This window comes from Panthera onca, chromosome D2 (genome assembly GCF_046562875.1).
Source record: "Panthera onca isolate mPanOnc1 chromosome D2, mPanOnc1 haplotype 2, whole genome shotgun sequence".
NCBI classification, from domain to species: domain Eukaryota; kingdom Metazoa; phylum Chordata; class Mammalia; order Carnivora; family Felidae; genus Panthera; species Panthera onca.
Genome location: NC_138349.1, coordinates 86,725,805 through 86,750,177, shown reverse-complemented (window position 1 = coordinate 86,750,177; position 24,373 = coordinate 86,725,805). Strand labels below are relative to the sequence as shown.

General features: G+C 36.4%; 1 long non-coding RNA gene across 1 annotated transcript in view; it reads left to right on the top strand.

The window, feature by feature from the left end:
- LOC132685570 (uncharacterized) overlaps positions 1–24,373 on the top strand; it is a 61,107-nt gene that overhangs the window by 23,036 nt on the left and 13,698 nt on the right. The window lies entirely within an intron of this gene.

The following is a 24,373-nucleotide window of genomic DNA, read 5'->3' as shown; positions in this document are numbered from 1 at the left end:
TCGGTTGGGCGGCCGACTTCAGCTCAGGTCACGATCTCGCGGTCCGTGAGTTCGAGCCCCGCGTCGGGCTCTGGGCCGATGGCTCAGAGCCTGGAGCCTGCTTCCGATTCTGTGTTTCCCTCTCTCTCTGCCCCTCCCCCGTTCATGCTCTGTCTCTCTCTGTCTCAAAAATAAATAAAACATTAAAAAAAAATTAAAAAAAAAAAAAAAAAAAAAAAAAAAAAAAAAAAAGACATGACCTGGAAATCATTTAAATGATGATAAGCCTATGCCTGCCTTCCACAGGCCACACCAGCCATCTGTGAAAATACACCTCACACTCATTCAAAGGGAGAAATAAAAAAAAGTCAAGCAGAGCCAAATTTCACCCATTTTCGTGGGAAAAATAAAAATAATTAAGCAAAAATAAAAAGCAGTTTTGTGGCACAGTGACTCCAACAGAAAAGAAAATGAGCAATTGAATATTTTCATTATTTAATTAAATATAGAGATGTTACATTAACAAGAAGACTTAAGCCTAAATGATGTCCTTCTTTGTAGTAAAGTAAGATGTTGTAAAAGAAATTTGTCTTTTACAAAACGAGTTTCATAAATACTCAATTTCAGTTGTGATCTAAAGAGGTATTAATAACAAAATTTATTTTTTCTCTACATCTCTACATGTTTGTAGGACAGTTCTAACTAACTTAAGTGTTTAATTAGGAGAAACTGACTTCTGGAAATATTTAGTGATTTCATTAGAAAAATAAACATTTTCATATAGTATATAAAACTAAGAAATAATTTTAATGCTGTGGAGAACTTAGAATCAATCCTGCTTTTCTGTGAGTTAGTCAGCTATGATGTGAGTAAGTAATATTTAACTTAAAATTGATTAAAACAGTGTAAAGTATCAGCCACATATTATAGAGCAACACATTATCTAGAACTTAGGTTTTTTTTTTTCTTTTTCCTTTTCCAAATCTTTCCATTAGGTAAAATGCACATTGTCATGGCAACGGGATGGTAAATTTAGCCTGAATAATTTTTTAATACAGCAGGATAAAACTTTACTAGCATCCATGTTCTTTAAACCTTATCTGAAACCATAAAAATCCTAGAAGAGGACAAAGGCAGTAATTTCTATGACATCAGTCATAGGAACGTTTTTGTAGACAGGTCTACTGAGTCAAGGGAAACAAAAGCAAAAATAAACTATTGGGACCAGGTCACAATAAAACCTTCTGCATAACAAAGGAAGCAACAAACAAAACTAAAAGAGAACTTACTGAATGGGAGAAGATATTTGCAGATGACATATCTGATAAAGAATTAATATCCAAAATATATAAAGAACTCATAAAACTCAACACCAAAAAAAACCCCCAAATAATATAATTAAAAATGGGCAGAAGACATTTCTTCAAAGGAGACATCCAGATGGCCAACAGACATGTTGAAAAATGCTCAACATCCCTCAGCATCAGGGAAATGCAAGTCAAAACTGCAAGGAGATATCAGCTCACACCTGCCAGAATGGCTAAAATCAAAAACACAAGAAACAAGTGGTAACAAGGATGCAGAGAAAAAGGAACCCTCTTGCACTGTTGGTGGGAACACAAACTGATACAGCCACTTGGAAAACAGTATGGAGGTTCCTCAAAAAGTTAAAAATAGAACTACCCTATGATCCAGCAATCCCACAACTTGGCATTTACCCAAAGAATATGAAAATGCAAATTTGAAAAAATGCATGCACCCCTATATTTATTGCAGCTTTATTTAGAATAGCCAAAATAAGGAAGTGATAGAAGCATCCATCAACTGATGAATGGATACAGAAAACATGGTAAATATAGACATGGAATATTACTCAGCCATGAAAAAGAATGAGGTCTTTCCATTTGCATCAACATAGATGGAGCTGAAGAGTATTATGCTAAGCAAAGTAAGTCAGAGAAAGACAAATGCCACATGACTTCACTCATATGTTGAATTTACAAAATAAAACAAATGAGCAAAGAGGACAAAAGAGAGAGAAAGAAAGAGACAAACCAAGAGATAGACTCTTAACTATAGAGAACACACTGATGGCCCCCAGAGGGGAGGTGCAGAGGGGGAATAGGTTATGGGGATTAAGGAGGGGACTAGTGATGAGCACTTGGTATTGTATGGAAGGGATGAATTGCTATATCGTACACGTGAAACTAATATTACACTGTATGTTAACTAGACTAGAATTAAGACTAAAAAAAGCATAGCATTTTTTTCCTATCCCTGGATCTTCAAAACATTGTATACTTTAGTTGATTTCTAAATAAGGTTCTTAAAATTTGTTTACTTCTCTGACATTCAGATATATACTTTATGTGTTTAAGTCACTTATAACATGTAGTTTTAAAATTTATTCATTTGTTTTGAGGGTGAGGGTGGGGGGGTAGAAAAAGCATGAGCAGTGGAGGGGCAGAGAGAGGATCTTAATCAGGCTCCCTGCTGTCAGTGTAGAGCCCGACATGGAGCTCAGTCTCACGAACCTTGAGATCATGACATGAGCCAAAATCAAGAGTTGGACACTTAACCGACTGAGCCACCCAGGTGCCCCTTAAGTCAATTATATACTTGGATTTATCAAAATATATAAGTAAGGCCTGTGTTTGAAAAAAAATTAAACATTTGCAGCAGCATGAACTTTTTTCTACATTTTGTTTTGCAAAGGCATTCCTAAAATGTTGGAGTATAATATACGTATAGTGTGAAAATCCAAAGTTTTACAGACAATACTTACAGTAGAGTATTGATGCATTCAACCTGAAAAGTTGGTAGTCAGCCAATTATAACATTTGCACAATGAGATAATGGAGAAATGAAAATCTATACTGCAAACAACTTTCTCTTTAAGCGTTTACTGGGAAGCCTCTAAATTTGGGAAGTAACATTTTAGTATATCAGAATAAAACAAGCTACCTGGAAAACAATATTATAAAATGTATACTCCTTCGGAGAAGTAATGTTTTTACATAAATGAGCAAATGTTACATAGTGGACACTGATATTATTAAAGAAATTCTTCACTATTTCTCAGTTAAGCTCAATTTTCTTTAATGTGATTACAATGAGACTAAAAATTTGGTCTGAATACACTGGCTCAGTTAATGTTCACCAACACTATGTGGGGTTAGCAATTTGCCCAAAGCCATGTACCCGGAGCCTACAATAACAGGGTTCTGACCTGATCTTTCTGCCCACTGAACGGCACTCTTAACTTCTCCTCATACGGCTTTTGTTGTGACAGATGAGTTCATAATTATGCCGAAAATATTATACTTCATCTCCAGCTATGGTGAAGGGAATATTTTCTTTGAACTTGAATAAAAAAAAAAATTAGAATAAAATTAAAGCTCTCCCTTAAATAACTAAAGTTTTCTTCTATAATTGCTTACCTGGGAAGCATGGAAATTTTATCTTGAAACAAAATTAGTGTCCTTGTGCCTTTAGGAGAAGCACTCTAATTGTAGAGGGTCCCCTTAGATTCCCCCAGTTAAGTCAGAAACATGGAGAAAAATTGGAGAATCTAGAGAGATATGACAGAAAACTAAAATTTACCTATATTTCACCATGAAGCAGATAATTTTTCTGAAGATATTTCCTTCTCCTTAAAAAGAATGTAATGAGCATGTGAATGCGTGTTTTCATGAGTTGGCTTAATATTGACAAAATAGACATTAAAAAAATAACATTACATCACAACAATTTCCCCATCCCATCATATATTCATTTAAAACATGGTTTTAATTAATCCAAGGTAAACTTACTGTTTTATTGAGAACATCTTGGAAAGTAACAGTTTCCATACAAGAAAACCTCATGGCACTTTTTGTTAATTATTATTTGGTTCTATTTTCAGTCGAGTACATAAATTATTTTTCTGGTATTTAATTTTTTTCTGGAATATTCTAGAAGACGAAGTGTTTGCATTGATCCCTAAAATAAACCGCACAGAGGAAAATTAGCGAATCATGCCGAACATCAAAAGTTCCTCCCAGGGTCGCCCGGGTGGCTCAGTCGGTTGAGAGTCGGACTTCAGCTCAGGTCATGATCTCGCGGTCCATGAGTTCAAGTCCCGCATTGGGCTCTGTGCTGTCAGTTCAGAGCCTGGAGCCTGCTTCGGATTCTGTGTCTCCCTCTCTCTCTGCCCCTCCCCCGCTCATGCTCTGTCTCTCTCTCTCTGTCAAAAATAAAAACATTAAAAAAAAAAAAGTTCCTCCCAAATGTTAGGAATATTCATAATAATATTAGCTGCTCTTCAAATTTCCCTGGAGGTATGGACTCATTACTACTGCATACTGCAGAGAGCTGCAACACTTTAAATACTCCCGTTAAGCTTGAAGAGAAGTTGACAGAGTAATCACAGCCCAGATACCAGTAGCTGTCATACACTTCCTGTTAAGTGACAAAGTTTACTTCAAATCTCCATGACAGATGAAAACTTCTCTCTGCTTCTAGAGGGAAATAAGAATGTGAGATACCCTTTACATCCTTCATGTACTGATGTATCTCATTATAGATTTGGGAAGAAAGTATGAGAATGTGTGAATCAACTTCCTTTTCTCTTTTTTTAAATGACTGTGTCTTCAAAATCCTATATGAGGTGACTGGACCCTGTCCTAGGTCCCTTTGAGAGTGAGTAAGTAGTGAGTTCAACTTGGAGGTTAAGTCTTAGAAAGTCTCCTTAGTTATACACCCCAAGTCATAGTCCCTAATTATATTAATTAGAAATAAAAAAAATATCAAATCATAACTCAAGAAGAGAAAGAAGAGTGTTTTAATCTCTTCAGATTTCAACCTACATAAACAGTAGAATGAGAGTTCATATGTTATAGAAACAAACATTATCAGAAGTTTTCTAAGCTAATTCTGTTTTCTAATTCAATACTGGATTAACTTAAACTGGAAACCATTTGGTACGGATGCCTTATATTGCAATGCTTCAGTTGAGGGAAAGGATACTGGGAATGGTCAACTGATCACTGGAGTGTTTCTGTGTGTATGTGTAGGATTGTGTGCAATCTGACTGGAGAAAGTAGCAAATTGTACCAAATAAGATGAATCTCAAAAAAAAAAAAAATAATAATAACTGTTTGCTTTATAAGAAGAACTTGAATTGGGTGTGGTGCCTTGAACTTCAGGAAAATACACCAATGCTGTGTTCTGAAAACTTTCCAAGAGAAAGAGATGATGGCAGCCACAGATTCAGGAATGGGATTTGGGAATAGCTGGTATTTGTCACTTAGGAAGTATAAGGTTATCTTTTCCTTGTTATGTTTAAGTTCTACTTTTTCAAACCCAAGGCCAGTACCTGCCACAAGAGTGGGAAGTCAGAAATTCAAGCAAAACAGCTGCAGTAGATTGAAATATATAAATATTGAAAGAAAAAAAAAAACACAACAACCCAGAATTCTGTATCCAGTGAAATTAACCTACGAAAGTGAAGAGGAAATAAACTTTCTCAGACAAACAAAAATTTCAGGAATTTGTTGCCTTCAGAACTAACGTGAAAGAGTGCTAAAAGAAATTTTTCAGGGAGAAGTAAAATAATATGGGGGAGACGGTTATCTACATAAAGGAAGAGCATTTTTCTAGGGATAAATGAAAGCAGTAAAGTCCTTTATTTTTCTTATTCTTAATTTAACAGAATATGCTTAACAGAATATGTTTGATTATTAATAGCAACAATGTGTTGGGTGAATACAACTTACAGATACAATAAATGAATGACATAAATGAGGACGGGAGAGAGGAATTGGGAATAAATTCAAGTTACTTGAAATACCCATGAAATGGTGGAGTGCTGTTGAAAGTGGAACAAGGTCAGTGGTAAATATATTTTGCAAACTTAGGGGCAACCCCTAAAAAATTAGCAGAAATATAAGTAAATGCTAATAGAAGGAAGAAATTGAGGTTCCATTAAATGCCCAATTAAAATGATAAAAGGCATAAAAAGTGAATAGGAAAAAAAAGCAAATAATGAGAACAACAAATAGGAAAGTTATAAATATGGTCAATATCATTCCATATAAATAATCAAATGAAATACAAATGGACTAAACATACCAACTTGAAGTCAGAGACTGTCAGAGTGAATAAAAAAAAAAACCCACAAGACACAATTACTAGTTGTCTACAAGAAGCCCACTTTAAATATAAAGATACAAAGAGGATAAAAGTAGAGGGATGAAGAAGAAGGCTATACCATGCTAGCACCAATCAGAAGAAATGAGGAGTAGCTATATTAACCTCTGACATAGCAGACTTCAGAGTGAGGGAAGTTCTCAGGGATGAAGACAGTTATTACATGATAAAGTGATTAATACATCATGAACACTTAACAATTCTTAATGTGTATGCCCCTGAAAGGTATGAGATTGGATAAAGGAAACCTCTTTACAAATGGAGCTGGGGGGGTCAGCAGGGGAGCTCTCCCACAGACCACTTATCCTCAGTTACGTTCGCAGCAAGAGGAAGAAGGAAGGTTTGGTCCTTGCCCAGCAACAAGCTAGGCAATGGGAAAAGCCACCATGGACTCTTGCTTCCCTCCAGTGGACTTCCATCCAGGCCAGGTTCCCTGCTCCCCACTTTCTTCTTTTCTCTAGAAAGTAAGGATCCCCTCCTTTGATTTGCTGACTGTCTATGGCTTTACTATAACTTGTGTGTCCTAAATTGCAGTTCCTCTGCTATCCATGAATAAATCCATTTTCTGGTAAAATAATGGGCTGTTTTACTTTTAAGGTTGACACAGTAGAGTATCAAAGTACATGAAACAAAAACTGACAGAACTGCAAAAGGTAATAGACAAATACATTATTATATTTCGAAACCTTAACACTCCTCTATCAGAAATGAACAGATCCAGTGGGCAGAAATTAAATAAGAAATGGTACTACACTATATTTTATTTTTTAAAATGTTTATTTATTTAATAGAGAGAGAGAGAGAGAGAGGGAGAGAGAGAGAGTACAAGCAGGGGAGGGGCAGAAAGAGAGGGAGAGGGAGAGAGAGACAATCTGCTAACAGCATGGAGCCTGACACAGGGCTTGATCTTATGAACTGTGAGATCATGACCTGAGCTGAAATCAAGAGTTGGATCATTAACCTACTGAACCACCCATTTACCCCTACAATATATTTTAGAAAATAGAAGCACAGGGAACACTGTCTAATTTATTCATAATGACAAGTGTGCAAGGCTGGTTCAACATTCAAAAACAAATTAAAGTAGTCCATCACATCAAAAAGATAAACATCTGATCATATCAGTAAATGCAGGATAAGCATTTGACAAAATCCAAGACCTCTTAATGATAAAAGTTCTCAACAAAGTTGAGAAAAAAACATAATGTCCTTAACATGGTAGAAACATTTACAAAAATCTACAGCAAACATTATTAACTGTGAGAAACTAGAAACTTTTTCCTGTAATCAAGAACAAGGCAAGGGCATTCCCTCTTACCACTCCTATTCAATATGGTACTGGAAGTCCTAGCTAATGCAGTAAGACAAGAAAAAGTAAATAAACATTATATAGATCAGGAAAGAAGGAATAAGATTGTCTTTGTTTTCAGATGAGATGATCATCTGTGAAGAAAATTGCAAAGAAGAAAAAATTCTTGGAATTAATAACTAATTATATTAAGTTTGTAAGATATAGGTTTAATATATAAAAGTAAGTTGCCTCCTATATACCAGGAGTGAACAGATGGAATTTGAAATCAAAAGCACAATACCATTTACATTAATGCCCCCCAACATGAACCAATAAGGTATAAATCTTACAAAATATGTGCAATAGCTGTATGAGGAAAATTATAATACTCTAATGGACAAAAACAAAGAAGAATTAAATAAATGGAGGCATATTTAATGCTCATGTTCATGGAGACTCAATATTATTATTTTTTTTAAATTTTTTTAACGTTTATTTATTTTTGAGACAGAGAGAGACACAGCATGAACGGGGGAGGGGCAGAGAGAGAGGGAGACACAGAATCCGAAGCAGGCTCCAGGCTCTGAGCCATCAGCCCAGAGCCCGACGCGGGGCTCGAACTCGCGGACCGCGAGATCGTGACCTGAGCTGAAGTCGGACGCTTAACTGACTGAGCCACCCAGGCGCCCCGAGACTCAATATTATTAAGATGTCAGTTCTGAACTTGATCAGTTCAGTGCAATTTCACTCAAAATCCTAGCAAGTTGCTTTGTGGATAGTTACATATTGATTCTAAATTTTATGTGTAAAGGTAAAAGATCCAAAATAGCCAACACGGTATTGAAGAACAGTGTTGGGGTTCTGACACTACTCAACTTTAAGACTTATCATACAGGTGTGCAATAAAGACAGCATGGTATTGGAGAAAGAGTAGACATACAGATCATTGGAACAGAACAGACAGCCAGAAACAGACCACACACAAATATAGTATGCTTACCTTTGACAAAGGAACAAAGACAACTCAGTGGAGACAGAGTGGTCCTTTCCAAAAAATGGTGCTAGAACAGCAAGACATGCACATGCAAAAAAAAAAAAGAATCCAGACACACATCTTGCTTCTTGCACAGAGCTTAAGTCATAATGGATTATAGACCTAAATGTAAAATGCAAAACTGTGAAACTCCGAGAAGATAACATAGGAGAAAATCTAGGTGACCTTAGTTTGGCAATGAGTTTTAGATACAACACCAGAGGCGTGATCCATGAAAGAGAAGTTGGTATGTTGGACTTCATTAAAATTAAAACTCCTGCTCTGTTCAGATAATGAAAAGACTAGCCACATACTGGGACAGTATTTTTGCAAAACACATTTCTAATAAAGGACTTTTATCAAATCGATACAAATAACACTTAAAATTCAACAATAGGAAGACAAAAGATCCAATTAAATAGTGGGTAAAATATCTGAACAGATACCTCTCCAAAGGAGACACCCTGATGGCAAGTAGACGTATGAAAAGATGCTCAACATCATATGTCATTGGGAAATTGCAGATCACAGTGAGATACCACTACATACTTAACAGAATGGCTAAAATGCAGAACACTGACAATACCAAATGCTCCTGAATATGTGGGACAAGGAAACTCATTCACTGCTGGTTGGAATGCAAAGTGAAGCAGCTGCTTTGGAAGACAATTTTACATTTTCTTACATAAGTAAACATACTCTTCCATTATGTCCCAGCAATTGTGTTATGCAAATAAGTGGAAAACTTATGTACATATAAAGACCTGCAGACAAATGTTTACAGAAGTTTTATTCATAATTGTCAAAAGTTGGACTTAACCATGATGCCCTTCAATAGGGAAATAGGTAACCAAAGTGTGGTAGGTCTATAAAATAGAGTATTATTCAATGATAAAAAGAAATGAGCTCACTAAAGGACATGGGAAGAATTGTAAATACATAGTGTTGAGTCCAGGAAGCTAGTTGGGAAAGCCTACATACTGTCTGGTTCCAAATACATATATTGTGGAACAAAGCATAGAAAATAAAAAGTCATTGGTTACCAGGGAGTCCCCGTTGGAGGGAGTGGGGATGTTAAGTTGGAAACAGAATGAGTAGCTGGAGAAGAGGTGATATTCACAGAAGAGAAACTATTCTGTATGATACTGTAATCTTGGCTATAGGACATACAAATTTGTCATAACCCTTAGACGAAGAGTGAACCCCAATGAGGTGAGGACTGTAGTTGACAATAATATATCAATATTGACTCGTCAACTGTAATAAATGAGTCACACAATGCAGGAGGTTAGTAATAGGCGACACTTTAGAGGGATGGATAGGGAGGAGTATCTGGGAATTCAGCTTCCTGCTCACTTGTTCTCCAAAGAGAATACTGTTGTAAAGATAAAGTCTATGAACTTTGAAAATCATGGCAATAATTAAAACAAAACCTATTACTTCTGAGGTGAAGAGATAGTAATATATTTAGGCAAGGCATCTCTAGGCCTTCAAAATCATTTTTAAGTACTATTCCTTAGCAGATTGTGGGTAACTGGGCATTTTGTCCTCAGTGTCTCATACCTACAAAATTTGTTTCATGTACAAAAGTTTAAAAGTTAACTTAGAATAGTGCTGAGTTAATTGGTTTTATAGGTTCCTTAAGGTTGTTTCCTGATATGCCTTGAGTTGATTTTCAGTCTTACACTTTAGGAAACTCACTTTCTTTCTAAAGTGATAAGAGGAGGCCTTTTTACTTGATATGTTTGTTAATTCAAAAATACTAAACTGATAGAATTTGAATGTGTATAATACAATTTGATGTATTGAGGTTGTTTTGTTTTAATACCTGAGACAGAATTTCTCTCTTCTACATAGACACTGTTACGTGTGGTGTTTTTAAAATTTACATCGGCATTTTTTGTGTGCTACTGAGCACTAAAAATATACCATATTAATTTCATTTATTGTTCAAAATCGTGTAGTAGTCAGAAGCACATTAATATCCATCAAGAAACCAGTGATCACCAAAATGCCATATGAAAATAATATGTAGCATAAATTCTCCTTACCCTACGTGGAAATTAATGAGATGGTAGATGTCCAAAGAGTATATAGTACATTTGAATAAACTAACCTAAAATATACTGAATTTTGTGTGAACAGGACCAGTATGGCTTTCAAGATTTTGCCTTGCTGGGTCACATATTTATTTAGTTAAGGCACCTTTGCCAAAACAAGCTTTAGAGTTCTCTTTTGTAGCTTTGCCTTCACGTTTTATAACACATTTGTTTGAGCCTACTTAATCTTATCAAATATGTATCTTGTCAAATATGTATGGTGTCTATGAGTAAATACAGTGGGTGGATGACTGACTTGGATAATCACATTTTTATTAAGAAATGTTGATTATAAAATTATGTAATGCACGTGTGTGTTTGTGTTTGTGTGTGTATGTGTGTGTGTGTGTGTGTGTGTGTGTGTGTGTGTGTGTTGTGTATTCTCATATATTAGTTCTAAAGTTAGAATACAAAGAGGGATTCTCAATGTTTGGGGAGAATAAAAGCATCATCAAAACAACATGTAACACCTATGTTATTGCAGAGGAAAGAAAGGTTCATTAATATGCAAGGGATTTCATAAATTGGTTAAATAAATAAAACATTTTAAATCTATATTTTAACCTCCATTTTTCTTTGTAGAGACATTTTTCATCATGGAATTCAAAAAAATATGGCAATTGAATTTTCAGTGCCTTAAGGTCTGAAGCCATCAACTCTTTTTACTCAGAATATATTACAAATCTTGGCAACTTTAGACCTGCTAGGAATAGAGGTTTAAGACAGTAACATAAAAGGCTTGTCTTTTTTTTTTTCCTCCAGTGTAATAAAGATATTTTTCTGAGAATTCTCTCAGACACAGACACAATGCCATTCCTAATTATCATAAACTTAGTTGTTATTTTGAATTGTTTAAATAAGTTCCTACCATGTACCATATACTGAGAACCTTACATATATTATATCTAATATTCACAGTCAACCATTATGTAGTTGTGTGCCTCTTTTTTTAAGATTGTTTATTTATTTGAGACAGAGACAGCATGAGTGGGGGAGGGGCAGAGAGAGGGAGAGAGAGAATCCCAAGCAGGGTCCATGCCATCAGGGCAGAGCCTGATGTGGGGCTTGACCCCAAGAACCATGAGATCATGACCTGAGCTGAAACCAAGAGTTAGACACTTAACTGACTGAGCCACCCAGGTGCCGCAGTCATGTTCTTTTTATTGGCAACTTTCAGATGAATAACGAAGTATCAGAGAATGAAAATAATTGTCCTAATGTCACCAAAATGTTACAAATTAACCACACATTAGACAAACATTCCTCCTGTATCTATTTTCATTATTATAAAGCCATACAAGATCATTTTTATATATGATTTAATTTGAATATTTGAATATATTATATGCAAGTCATTGTTTTCTGAGTTGTAAGAATCTGCGCAGGATGAAAAGATTATTGTCATTCTGAAAAAAAACTCTTTAGTAGGGTAATTTCATTTTTTTCTTTACTTTTATTTTGAAATGAAACACATTTGGCAAATTAGTCATCTTTATATTTTAAAATGAGTTTATACATGTAATCTTTTTGCTTTAGAAAGGCTTTTTCTTTCAGCAAATATTTAGTGTTATGATTTTACTAAAAATAACAGGGCTCTAATAGAAAATCTAATAGAAAATGGTATGGGGATAGCAGCTTAGGGACAATTGGGAACTTTCTACTTGCAGATTCCTCTGAACCAACTGAGCCCACGAAGGTGGCACATCACCCCTGTTGGAAGATAGTTTCTTCCTTCCTTATTCGGAGATCATGAAGGTACCCAACAAAGCAAAGATTTTCTGCCCAAGATTCACCCTCAAGTCCCTTGTGGGCAACTAGATCAGTAATGAAACTCAAACCTAACATGGCCTGACTGAACAGAAGCTGGGATTTCAGAGGAGGAGCAATATGAACAAAATGTTTCAGGATCTGGTTAATAGGTATTTTCAGGAGCTGTGACTGGACCTTGAGGGTGTTTGACAGAGCAGGGAGAACATAAGGAGGGGTTTTGATACGGGAGAGCCCTCTAATGATGCACCACTTAACACCCTGACGATAATCCCAGTAGATGATGCTACCATGCTGTTAGGGTTTCTCTTTTAAGCTTGGAGAAAGTGATGACTCATTTTAATGAAATAGAAATTCCAACACTATGTAAAAGTGAAGCAAAGAATCATAGGGTTAGAGACTTGGGGACTATAAAGTAAATATACAACATCAAGGTATCAACTCCACTGGCCAACAACATTCTGTGCGGAGTCTGGAGGATAGTCCCTCCATTTGCCAGAGTGATAGGAATGTGCTGGTGATGGGGGAGGCTGGGGGAGATCACTGTCTTTGAGCGGCAGCTCCCCATTGTAGACAGGGCTTGTAGTGGGTGGTGCTGTGAAGGACTCGGTTCCCTGAGAGGTCATGTGATGGCACTTAAAAAGCCAGGCAGGCACGATAGATGCAATTGAAAAGCAACATCAGAGTGGCACTTGAAGGGCCCATTTTCAGAGAGTCATGGAGACGACTGATTGCATTGTTTTTAGAGGGAAGATACATAGACAGTCAACAAAAGTATCGTTTAACCTCTATACTGAAGCAAATTATCAGTGGATTTTCAGGAGACCAAGTAAAATCGCCCCCCATGAAGTCACTGTCCATGGTCAGTTACCGAACCTGAGTCATTTCGTAGACCACGAAAGCATACTGAAAGAGAGCCCATATTCCTATTTGGAAGGTCATGAGAATTCATGGCAAGTATATTTACAAGTGTATTTAGTAGATATTTTCTATTCCTCCCACAAAAGCGTTGCAATAATTTACTTAAGTAACTTACTTGTTTTAAGTTAGGCATAGAACAGAATTTTTTTTTTTGCAGCAGCAGCAGCTCCAGCCATTGTTGCCATTTGGACCCATTAGGACCCAATAGACCCTCTAATCTCCAATGTTATATGGATAGCATTGGTAGGAAAACATTCCATGTAGGAATTTTGGCTAGGCAAGATGTTGAAAAAAATCACAGTTTCAACCCCTGTGATTCTAAACCAAAGTCATGGAATCAGTGTGAGAGATGACAGGCCCTTCTAAAAGCAGCTCCTTCCCTGATTTACCTTGTAGACCCAGTATCTACTCCCTGGTTTTGTTTGTTTTTTCCCCATTTCTGTCTGTCTGTCACATTACCATCACGCACTACAACAAAGTCTCCATTTCAACATGGAACATCTGTTTGTGCAGACACAGGTCTTCTCTGTCTTAATGCCAGGGGGCACCATCTATCTAGCTACTCAATCCCCAAAACAATGAGTTATTCCAGGTTATTAATTTCTCACAACTACCACACGCAGTGTACCACCAAATAATTCTTTCATCCATCACCCCCAGTCATTCTCCACAAAACAACAAGAGTGATATTTTTAAACTATAAATGAGATCATGTTGCTCCCAAGCTTCGCATGGCTTTGAGAATAAGCTTCAGACTCCAGGCCTTTGAGGTCCTGCATGATCAGACCATTTCTCCCACCCTCACCCAGACTCCTGCACACTTCACGAGGGATAGACCACGGGTTTGTTTGAACAGATCGCCATCTTTCCCAACCCAGACTCTTGTACATGCTGGTGTCCCTTCTTCACTGACTAGGGTGGTGCTCGGAACGTTCTTCACCGGCCGCGTTATATAGCCACCCCCAGCACTCTTCATCTCAGTTCTTGTTTATTTAGCACATGGTTTTGAATTTGCTCGTTAGCCTGCGGTCTAGTGGTCTCCACATTGAAATGTGCATTATTTGAGGGCAAAGAAGCTGTCAGCGTTCTTTCCTGTGGAATCCCAGGTGCCTTGCATGGCTTCTAACACACAGAAAGCACCATACCATTAACTGATTTTGGGTGAATTAGTGAACCTAAATGGAGATCTAAGCATAGTTTCTCTGTATGCGTATATTTTATATGCAACTCCAAGAACGTGCACCAGGCAAGAATTATTTGGTTGGTTATTATTTCTTCTTCTGAGAACAACAGCCCCTTCCAAAAACTTTGTGCTACTCCAAACAGTTTTGCCCACAATAAAACTTCTTCATTTTTCCATTATTCAATGAAACCCTGGTCATGTATAGGAACCAAACTCAAGCTGGGAAAACTAGAAACTTTACCAAGGCTTGAGAAATTTGAAGTCAGTAAAAGTTTAAGGTATAAAGTGGAAACTTGGAAGGTGGTATTTGCCAAATTTATATCATGTAGGGAGAAAATGTGAAGAAATAATAGACTAACAGAAATAGAGAAAAACAAATTAGGTGAACCAGTGACTGAGATCCAAATGCATTTTTGGTCCAGTTTCCTCCCTGACTTTGTGTTGACTTATTCAATTTTTTGGATGTATTTAGTCAATAAATTTCACCCCAACCTAAGTCTTATATTATTTACATCAGGATCCTTGATACATTTAACTGACAGGGTCTAAAATAACGAAAGACACATTTAGATTCTTCACTGACAATACAGCAAATATAGACCACTAATTATATGATTGTTTGAGGATTTCAATAGAACCATACATCCTGCTCACCCTGTGGGAATAGACGTACACAAGGTATGTTATCTACCTGGGGAGCCAGTGGCCAAATCTTGCATAATTTTCTGAATGTCAGTATCATCTGACGATACATCTTCCCGGTTGAATCTAATTTGTCCTTCGCAATCAAAATTTCAATACCACTCAAATTTTCTGCATTTCCTCATTATGTTGTCTCTGTTGAATTTTATTAATGGTTTAATTTAGCATTCAAATTTCTTTTCAAATTGGATTTCAACATTCGGTTAATTAAAATAAGAGCCTTTTAAAAGTAGCCTGCAAATGTAGACGCAAGATAAATAAATACCTTTGAGTCCATGACTGTTAATAAATGACAACATATATTTTTGATATCTCTAGTGTAGTCCTCATCAAGGTTAGTGTCAGCACGCTGAAGTGCATTATGTCAAATGGCACTGTGATGTACAGTAATTTCTACTTCTAATTCTACACTGTTCTTTAGAACCCGTCATTTCTGTTTTCCTGTAATTGTTAAGCGGGACAAGAGTACGACATGCAAACTAGTGCTCTACTAAGTCACGTCACAGTGCACACTTTAGGTATAATAATAATTCATTTTATATGGTCTTAGTGTATATTATGAGGCTATTTCCCAGAATGACAATTTTGTTGGTATATAAAATAAAATTATGCTTCAGTTTAAATTGCAATGCAACAAGAAATAAAGGATGGAGTCTGATTTGATTATCAACCATATCATTTGCATATGTGTCTAAAGGGAAGCTAGTTATAAACTTGCTTATTTATAATGTGGTTGCCTAACATGTTTGATAACTTAGACATAAAGTAGGAAGATATAATATTTCTTTTGGTTTCTTATCTTGTTAAAATGTTAGGAGACATAATTTTAGGAATATAATATTAAACCAAGATAACAAAGTATTTAATAGTCTACTTTTTTACTTTTGTCTTACTTAACTGATGAAAACGGATAGAATTCTACTCTGTCAGAAGGTTAAAGTATTTGAGAATTGCATTGTTTCAGCTCCGATGCATCCAGGATTCAGAATGAATTCTTGTAAGGCTAAGTCACATGTAATTAATATTGTTCTGACACACTTCACTTTGATTCAAACAGGAGTCAGTGTGTGAAAAGGTGTACCAGGAGGATTCGTACTTGGCTCACTTTTGTCGTTTATCTCTTCTGGAGCTCAGTGTTCTCTTCCACAAAATGAGGGTAGCTCAAACAATCTCTACTCCTCCTTTAGCTGCTGCCATGTCGTAACACCAACATATATACTATCAGAAGAAGTAAGGAAATTGAGTCTGCTAGAATGTTGTGGATTTGGAGAGCTTTGATGATACATAAAATACAAAAGCTTTTATTATTTAGAATAATAGGAATTAAAAATAAGAAAATACCTTTATCTCTCTCTCATCCAGTCCCTTCACCCCAGTCCTCAGGAAATTGAGCAGAAGCTACCAAAAGGTGCCTGCACAATTGAATATAAAACATTAGGAAGCTGTTTTATTTTTTTTTTTCGCATCAAATAATTTTTGCCTTCATTCTCTTTCCATATTATCCATAAACTCTAATGGGCTGATGATGAAAAAAATGAGTATTTAAAATATGTATGTTTATTAATAATATTTAACTCCCCATCTGCCCCCCCCCCCCACACACACACTTAATTGTGTGTGCTTATCTCTAATGCATTAACTGACAGGAGGCAGTGGGAGAGCAATAAACATAGGTTGCTTTCATGTCTTGAGGGCTTTTCCCAGCAAAATGTCTAAGGTCCAAAAAGTCTTAAAAGGTGTATAGAGAAGATAAAAGAAGGGGCTATAAGAACATAACATCCTGAAGGGGAAAAAGTGATCATGAGTCTAAAAAGATATGATCTCTTGATGGGTGAGAGGTAGAAAACAAGGAGAATTGTAAAAGTCCTCCATCCAGAAGTAACATGAGTTCTGGTGCACAGGACCGTTGCACGGGGCTGATGAGGATGTGAGGTAGAAATTCTGTACGGCACAGCTGGACATGGGACACCATAGGTGACCCCAAAGAGGACTCCTGTGACGTAAACGTGAGGGAGAAGTAACAGGTTATTTCTCACCTGAATAGCATAACAACTAAAGAAAATTGAATTTCTAATTAGAGGTTTATCCAAAAGAAATTTCTGGGACCTAATAATTTCATTGGTGAGTCTTATGAAATACTTAAAGAAAACTAACATCCATTCGATACAATTTCTTCCAGAAGATAGAAGACGAAGATACATTTCCCAATCATTTTTTGAAGCTGGTATTACTCTGGTATCAAAGCCAGACAAAGACAAAAAAAAAAAAAAAAAAACACAAATGAAAAATTACAGACCAGTAATCCTCATGATTATACACACAAAAAACCTTAAGATCACATTAGGAAAAATACTTTTGTAACATATGAACATAAATATACCATGGACTGTGACCGTGATGCAAGGTTAGATCAATTATATTGATCTAAAATTGATCAATGTAATCTACCATATCAAAATACTTAAAGAAGAAAAGCCATATGATTGTACCAACTGAGCATACAATTGTGAAAATTCTTTTAGAAATTATTTAATTATTTATTTTTACTGAGGTATAATTCACCTGACATTATAGAAATTGTGACAACTTTTCATTGTGATTTAAACTCTCAGAAAAAATAGGAATAGTGAGGATCTTTCTCAACTTAGTAAAGATCATCTAAAAAAAACCCTACAGGAGTGCCTGAGTGGCTCTGTCAGTTAAGCATCTGACTTTGGCTCAGGTCATGTTCTCATTGTTCATGAGTTCGAGCCCTGCATTGGGCTCTGTGCTGACAGCTCGGAGCCTAGAGCCTGCTTCGGATTCTCTCTCTCTCTCTCTCTCTCTCTCTCTCTCAAAAATAAACATTAAAAAAAATACAGTCAACATTATACTTAATGATGAAAGATATAATGCTTGCTCCTAAGATTTGGAGTACGGTAAGGCTATACAGCATCGGTACCTTTATGCAACCTAGCACTAGAGATTGGCAGGAAATAAAAGGTATACACATGAAACAGAAAGAAATAAAACTTTCTATTAGGAGATAACATGATTGTCTCCATAGAAAGTCCCAAGGAATCTACAAAAAATTCCTAGAACTAATAAATGAGTTCAGCAGGGCCAAGAATACAAAATAAACATATAAAAGTCTATTATATTTCTGTATCCCAGCAATTAATATATGGGCACCAAACTTAAAAATATTACATTGGGGCACCTGGGTGGCTCAGTCGGTTAAGCGACTTACTCGATTTTGGCTCAGGTCATGATCTCATTGTTCATGGGGTCGAGCCCCACATCACGTTCTGTGCTGATGAGCCTGCTTGAGATTGTCCCTCTCCCTCTCTCCCTGTCCCTCCCCTGCTTTCTCTCTCTTCTCTTTCTCTCTCTCAAAATAAATAAACTTAAAAAATATGATTCCATTTACAATCATTAAAATAAACAAAATACTTAGGTTGGAATTTTATAAAATATATGTGGGACCAGTTTGCTGGAAGCTGAAAATCTCTCAGGAAAGAAATCAGAGATTTTAAATGTTAAGAATTTGGAAAGACAAAAGCGTTTATAGATTACAGTTCTCAAATAGTAAGTATCTCAGTTCTCCCTTACTAATACATGTTTAATGCAATTCCTATCTAAATCCCAGTGAGATATGTTGCAGATACAGAAGGAGAAAGGCAAAGGAACTAGAACTAAAACTTTTAAAGGTAAAGCATTTTATGAGAAAGGGTCTAGGATAGCCAAAAACATCCTGAAATAGACAAAATAAGGGTGATCATTCTGCTTGTTGTTAAGACTTCTCACATAGCTACCGTCACCAAGAGCGTGTGGCATTACCAGAGGGACAGACATTGAGTCTCTCACCTTGTACAAAAATTAACTCACAATGAAACAAGAACTTAAATGTGAAATGTAACAATATAAGCCTTTTAGAAAAAATACAAGATGACGTCTTCGGGTTATAGAGCTCAGCAACCCATGCTTCGTGTCACATTGAGGACCCCTGTGAGGAAAACAAGACCGTTTCGACTCCATCCAAAGTAAATGTGTTTTGCAAATGCTTCTGCTAAGAATATGAAATTCTGAAGAGAGCTGGGAGGAAAATTTGCAAACAGCATATGCGACGAAAAATTGATATCTTAGAATATATAAAATTTCCAAACACTCAGTAGCAAAAACCTAATTATTCAGTTATGGTCAAAAGACATGATCAGATATTTCACCAAAGAGGATATACAGACGGCACACCAGCCGATAAAAAGATGTTCAACAATGTTAGCCATCAGAGAAATGCAGATTAAACACAGTGAAATATCATTACACACCTCTCAGGATGGCTGAGCTGAAAATCCGTGACAACACCAAATGTTGGTAAGGACGCAAAGAGACCAGCACAAGCTTACATCCGGGGTGGGAACATGAAATGTTACAACCACTCTAGAAAACAGTTGAGAAGTTTCCTTAAAGAAGTAAATGTGGGGGCACCTGGGTGGCTCAGTCGGTTAAGCAACCAACTCTTGGTTTTGGCTCAGGTCATGAACTCATGGTTTGTGTGTTTGAGCCCCCATGTCGGGCTCTGTGCTGACAGCACAGAACCTGCCTGGAATTCTCTCTTTCCCTCTCTGTCTGCCCCTCCCCTGCTTGCTCTCTCTCTCTGTCTCTGTCTCGCTCTCTCTCAAAATAAATAAACTTAAAACATAAAATAGAATAAAGAAGTAAATGTGGAACTGCCATACAATCCAGCACTCTTGATCTTCTATCACTGAGACATGAAAATTAATGTTTACGCAAAGACTTGCGCATAAATGGTTATAACAGCTTTATTCATAATAGCACCAAACTGGAAACAGCCCAGTGGAGAAAAGGATAAATAATCTGCAGTTTAACAGGGAACAAACCATTGACGCATGGAACAGCCTGATTCTGTTTCTGTAACAGTCTTGAAATGACAAAATTATAGAAATGCAGAACAGGTTAGTAGTTGCCAGGAGTGGGAGGAAGGACAACGCACGACATCCTTGTGGAGATGGAAATTTCCCGAAACGTGACTGTTCTCCTGGTGTTACTGGGGGAAACCATAAAGGGTACAAGGGATCTCTCAGCATTATTTCTCACAACTGCTTGTGAATCTACAATTATCTCAAAGTAAAAAGTTTAATTATTAACATGATTCAACTTGCTTATGTTTAGTCAGCCTGAATGTTTCAATTACTTTTAATACATAAAACCAAGCAAGGCAAAAATATGTGAATAAATATAACATGAGAAAAAAAATACCTTACCTATTATTCTAAAAATATGAATCAGAAGAGAGAAAAAACAAAATTAGTCTTCAAGCCAAAACTCTGATAAGTATTTATTTCCGTGAATCCCTACATTAGGATGCATTTGTATAATAGCATAACAAATGAATTTTTAAATCCCATAGCTAATCAGCTTGCTTCAGGCTGAACCCTCTGAGTGGTACCTAGAGAGTGGCCATTCAGTATTTTCCAAGGTGTGTGTGTGTGTGTGTGTGTGTGTGTGTGTGTGTAAATAAAAAAAAATCAGGAATATCTTGCCAAATGCTGAGGGTGATGCAGAAGAAGGCATTCTGGGTACCTGACCTCAGAGAGCTCACCAGGCATCTAAAGATAATGAGAATATATTTTGAATTATGTTTACTTATCGAAACATACGTTCTCATTTCCTGATGGTCTACCAGTGAACACTAATCCTGAATCACAAGTTGCTCATGACTGTGAATGCCCCAGGTGTGTAAAAGCCACCTTTTACTATGTAACTTATTAAAATGTCAATGGATATAAGCTTTCTTATATTCCCCACACCCCTGCCATTGTATGTGTTGAACCAGATCTGTTTGCTCTTCCCTGATTAAGAGCTTATTTTTCTGGACTGAAAATATGGGCAGAATGAAGAGCTCTGTTCTGTTTTCAAACAAAACCAACCAACTGACCAACCAACCAACCAAACAAACAAAAAAGCAAAAAAATATCCACTGTAAAGACAATCTTAGATGTCCTGGTGGGACAAAATGTTTATGAAAGGAAGGAAAGAAGTGAAGCTAAGATTCTTCCAGAAGACGGGGTAAGACTGAGAGAAGGACATGTCCACTGCTCTGCTGGCTCCAGGGTGGACCAGGTTGGCCTCTCCCAGTAACAAAAAGCTACACTAGTCAAGTAAAGTCAAATACATCAGAGAATTCATAATTTTGGAGATGTTTTACGTTTAATACGAAGGAATGTTGGATTTTTATTTTGAAATATGATGCTATAGCTCCAGTAAACTATATGCACATATTTTACACACACACACACGCACACACACTAAAAATTGCAATCATAAACACAGAATTGCAATATTCTTGTCTAGTTAATAGATTAAATTTATGAAAGAAGCATAAAACTGTTGAGTCCTTTAGCATTTTGAAAAATAACTTTTTATTACTCTTCAAAAAGGTATAGCAAAAGAACTAAAGGCAAGGAAAAGCCAATTTAGGTTGAAATTTATCTCTATCAATGCAGATAAATTCTTTACACAGAAACTGAAAATATGTGCATACATATGCCTGATGTGGGGCACAAGGTTTCTGTTGGTGCATCTTCTTGTAGATATGTTCTTGAGTTGGGGTCTTGGCAACAGAGACCAGAGGTGAAGGTTGATATCAGAGCACAATCTCACTCCGAGTGGGTTTCTCCTCCAGGTTTGCCTTTTGGAGAAAAGTTATGCAAAACATTTTGTAGAACTTATACAAACTTACCACATCTTCAAGGTAATCTCTGTAGGCTTGATTGATCGAATACAGAAATTGAGGTTGGATATGGCATCTACAATTAATATACAAATCAATTGACTGACTTAGCTGTTCACATTCAGGCTAAAAATGTGTTTTATTTGAAGTGACACATTTCAAACCTGATATTCCTCTAACAAATATCATTGAAAATCTGACTCGTAATGTTCAGCTTTTTGTAGAAAAATTACATTAAAACAGATATGGGCAAAATTTATATAATTTCTCAATAAATTTTTCAAAATCTGTGGATCCCGTAGAAGAGACAGATAATGCTCTACATGTAAGAGGCCACCCTCGTCTTCCCTTCCTGTCCCCAGCCGCCTCCCAGCAAAGATAACCCCTCGTAAGACTTCTGTTACTGCTGTACCAATTGTCTTTTTTGAAGTTCTACAAATGGAATCATGTTGTCTGAATTCTTTTGCTCAACATTGTTTGTGAAATTGGTTTATACTTTGTGTCTAATTATGACTTCAGGATTCTCCGTGGCTAGATAGTGTTTTGTGGTATGAATATAATACAATTTATTTATGCTCTTGATGAGTATTTAGGTAGCGTCCCATTATGAGATATTACAGATATGATTGTTATAAATATTCCAGTTAGGTTTGTTGTTGCTTTTGAACACATGCGTGCATGTCTGTGGACCCGATACACCCCGAGGTGGAAGAAATGTCTGGTCTGGAGAGTCTGTACGTTCAGCTATAGTTGATAGGAGTCAATGGTTTTCGAAAGTAGCCAAATCAATTCACATTCACATCATTAGTATCTGAGTGTTCTGGCAGTTCCATACAGCTGTCAACCTTTAACACTAGTATTTTCCTTTTGTTTCCTTTTAAACATACTTGTAGGCATATAAAAATGCCCCCCTTTTTCTTTTGCGTTTCTTTAGTTCTCATGTTTTCTTTTTAAATAAGAATACACATAAAACTCACATTTAGTCAATAATTCAATGATATACCTTGAAAACTTTTATTTGTATATTCTTATAACAAAAAATCATAAAATTATATTTAATATGCAGAGAGACTGCGTACTATGAAAACATTTCATCTCTTCTTCCTATCTTCTTATATTTCATTAAATCAGAGGAGGTAAAATCTTGACATTAGCGGTTTTAGAAAGTTCTTAGGGACTGATTCGCAGTAATCTTTGAGAAGACAGGACTCATCGAACTACATAAATGACCTTTGATCAAGGGATGTCAGTTTTGCTGACCTCAAGTTTTGTTTATATGTTTGTTTTAATTTATCTATGGGACATGAGCTGTGGTTACCTGGATGCAAGTGTTTGGTGTGTGAGAAGAGTCTTTCCTGGGTGATCATGAGAACTTTCCTGGCGAGGTGCACCTAAACTTTATATTTTTGAGCTGACTCTTCCTCCCACAGAATTTTCCTTTCATTGATCCCTTGACATATTGATGTTTTACAGGCAAAAGAAAAAAAATAAGGTCTCAAAGTTTTGGCAAAAAAAAATACAGAGTTTGATCTTGACGTTCCAATGTTGATTATTTCCATTTGGTGACAAATTCTGCCTGTGACTTGGGACTTTATGTAATGTAATCATTACTTTTCCCCTAATTGTTTTTAATTTGTTTACTGTAAACATTACAGAAATCTGACAAATAAAGCATCTTAATACGGTACTTATACAGTGTGGTCACCATGGCCACATATATGCATATGTGGAAGCTTTAGACATTTGAAGCATTTTTTTAAAAACTTTTTTTTAATGTTTACTTTTGAGAGAGAGGGAGAGACAGATTGTGAGTGGTGGATAGTCAGAGAGAAAGGGAGCCACAGAATCCGAAGCAGGTTCCAGGCTCTGAGCTGTCAGCACAGAGCCCAACACGGGGCTCGAACCCACAAACGGTGAGATCAGACCTGAGCTGAAGTCGGATGCTTAATCGACTGAGCCACCCAGGTGCCCCTGAAGCATTTATTTTTATGTTATGAGGAGAATTGCGTGCTTTCCCAGAGATCTTAGGGCAGAAATTTCCAAATGTACTGACTTAGAATATTAGATTTGGACCCAATAAAGGCTTTAGACTTGGAAAAACATCAAAGTATGAACAGTAGTAAAAAATAATGTGGTATTGCATTGCGGCTGGCTGGTTACCTGAGATGTACCTGAGAGTGAAACATGCAGATTACTAGTGATGTGTGTGGTTTCAGTTATAATATGTAATATCTTTTTTCTGTTGATGCTCAAGATTCATGTCATATAAAGAAAGAGTAATTGTCATTCAGTTTCTGTTTCTAAACTGCCATAACAACATAGTATAAAATTATATTTTGTAAAATTGTTTAAATTGTTTGATATGTTGTTACTCACCTCTCTAACAAGAGACTTGGGAATCTTCACAAAGTGATTATATACCTATTTATTTAGCAACCTCGACATCAAACACAATGTTAGGTGCATACTAGGTGTT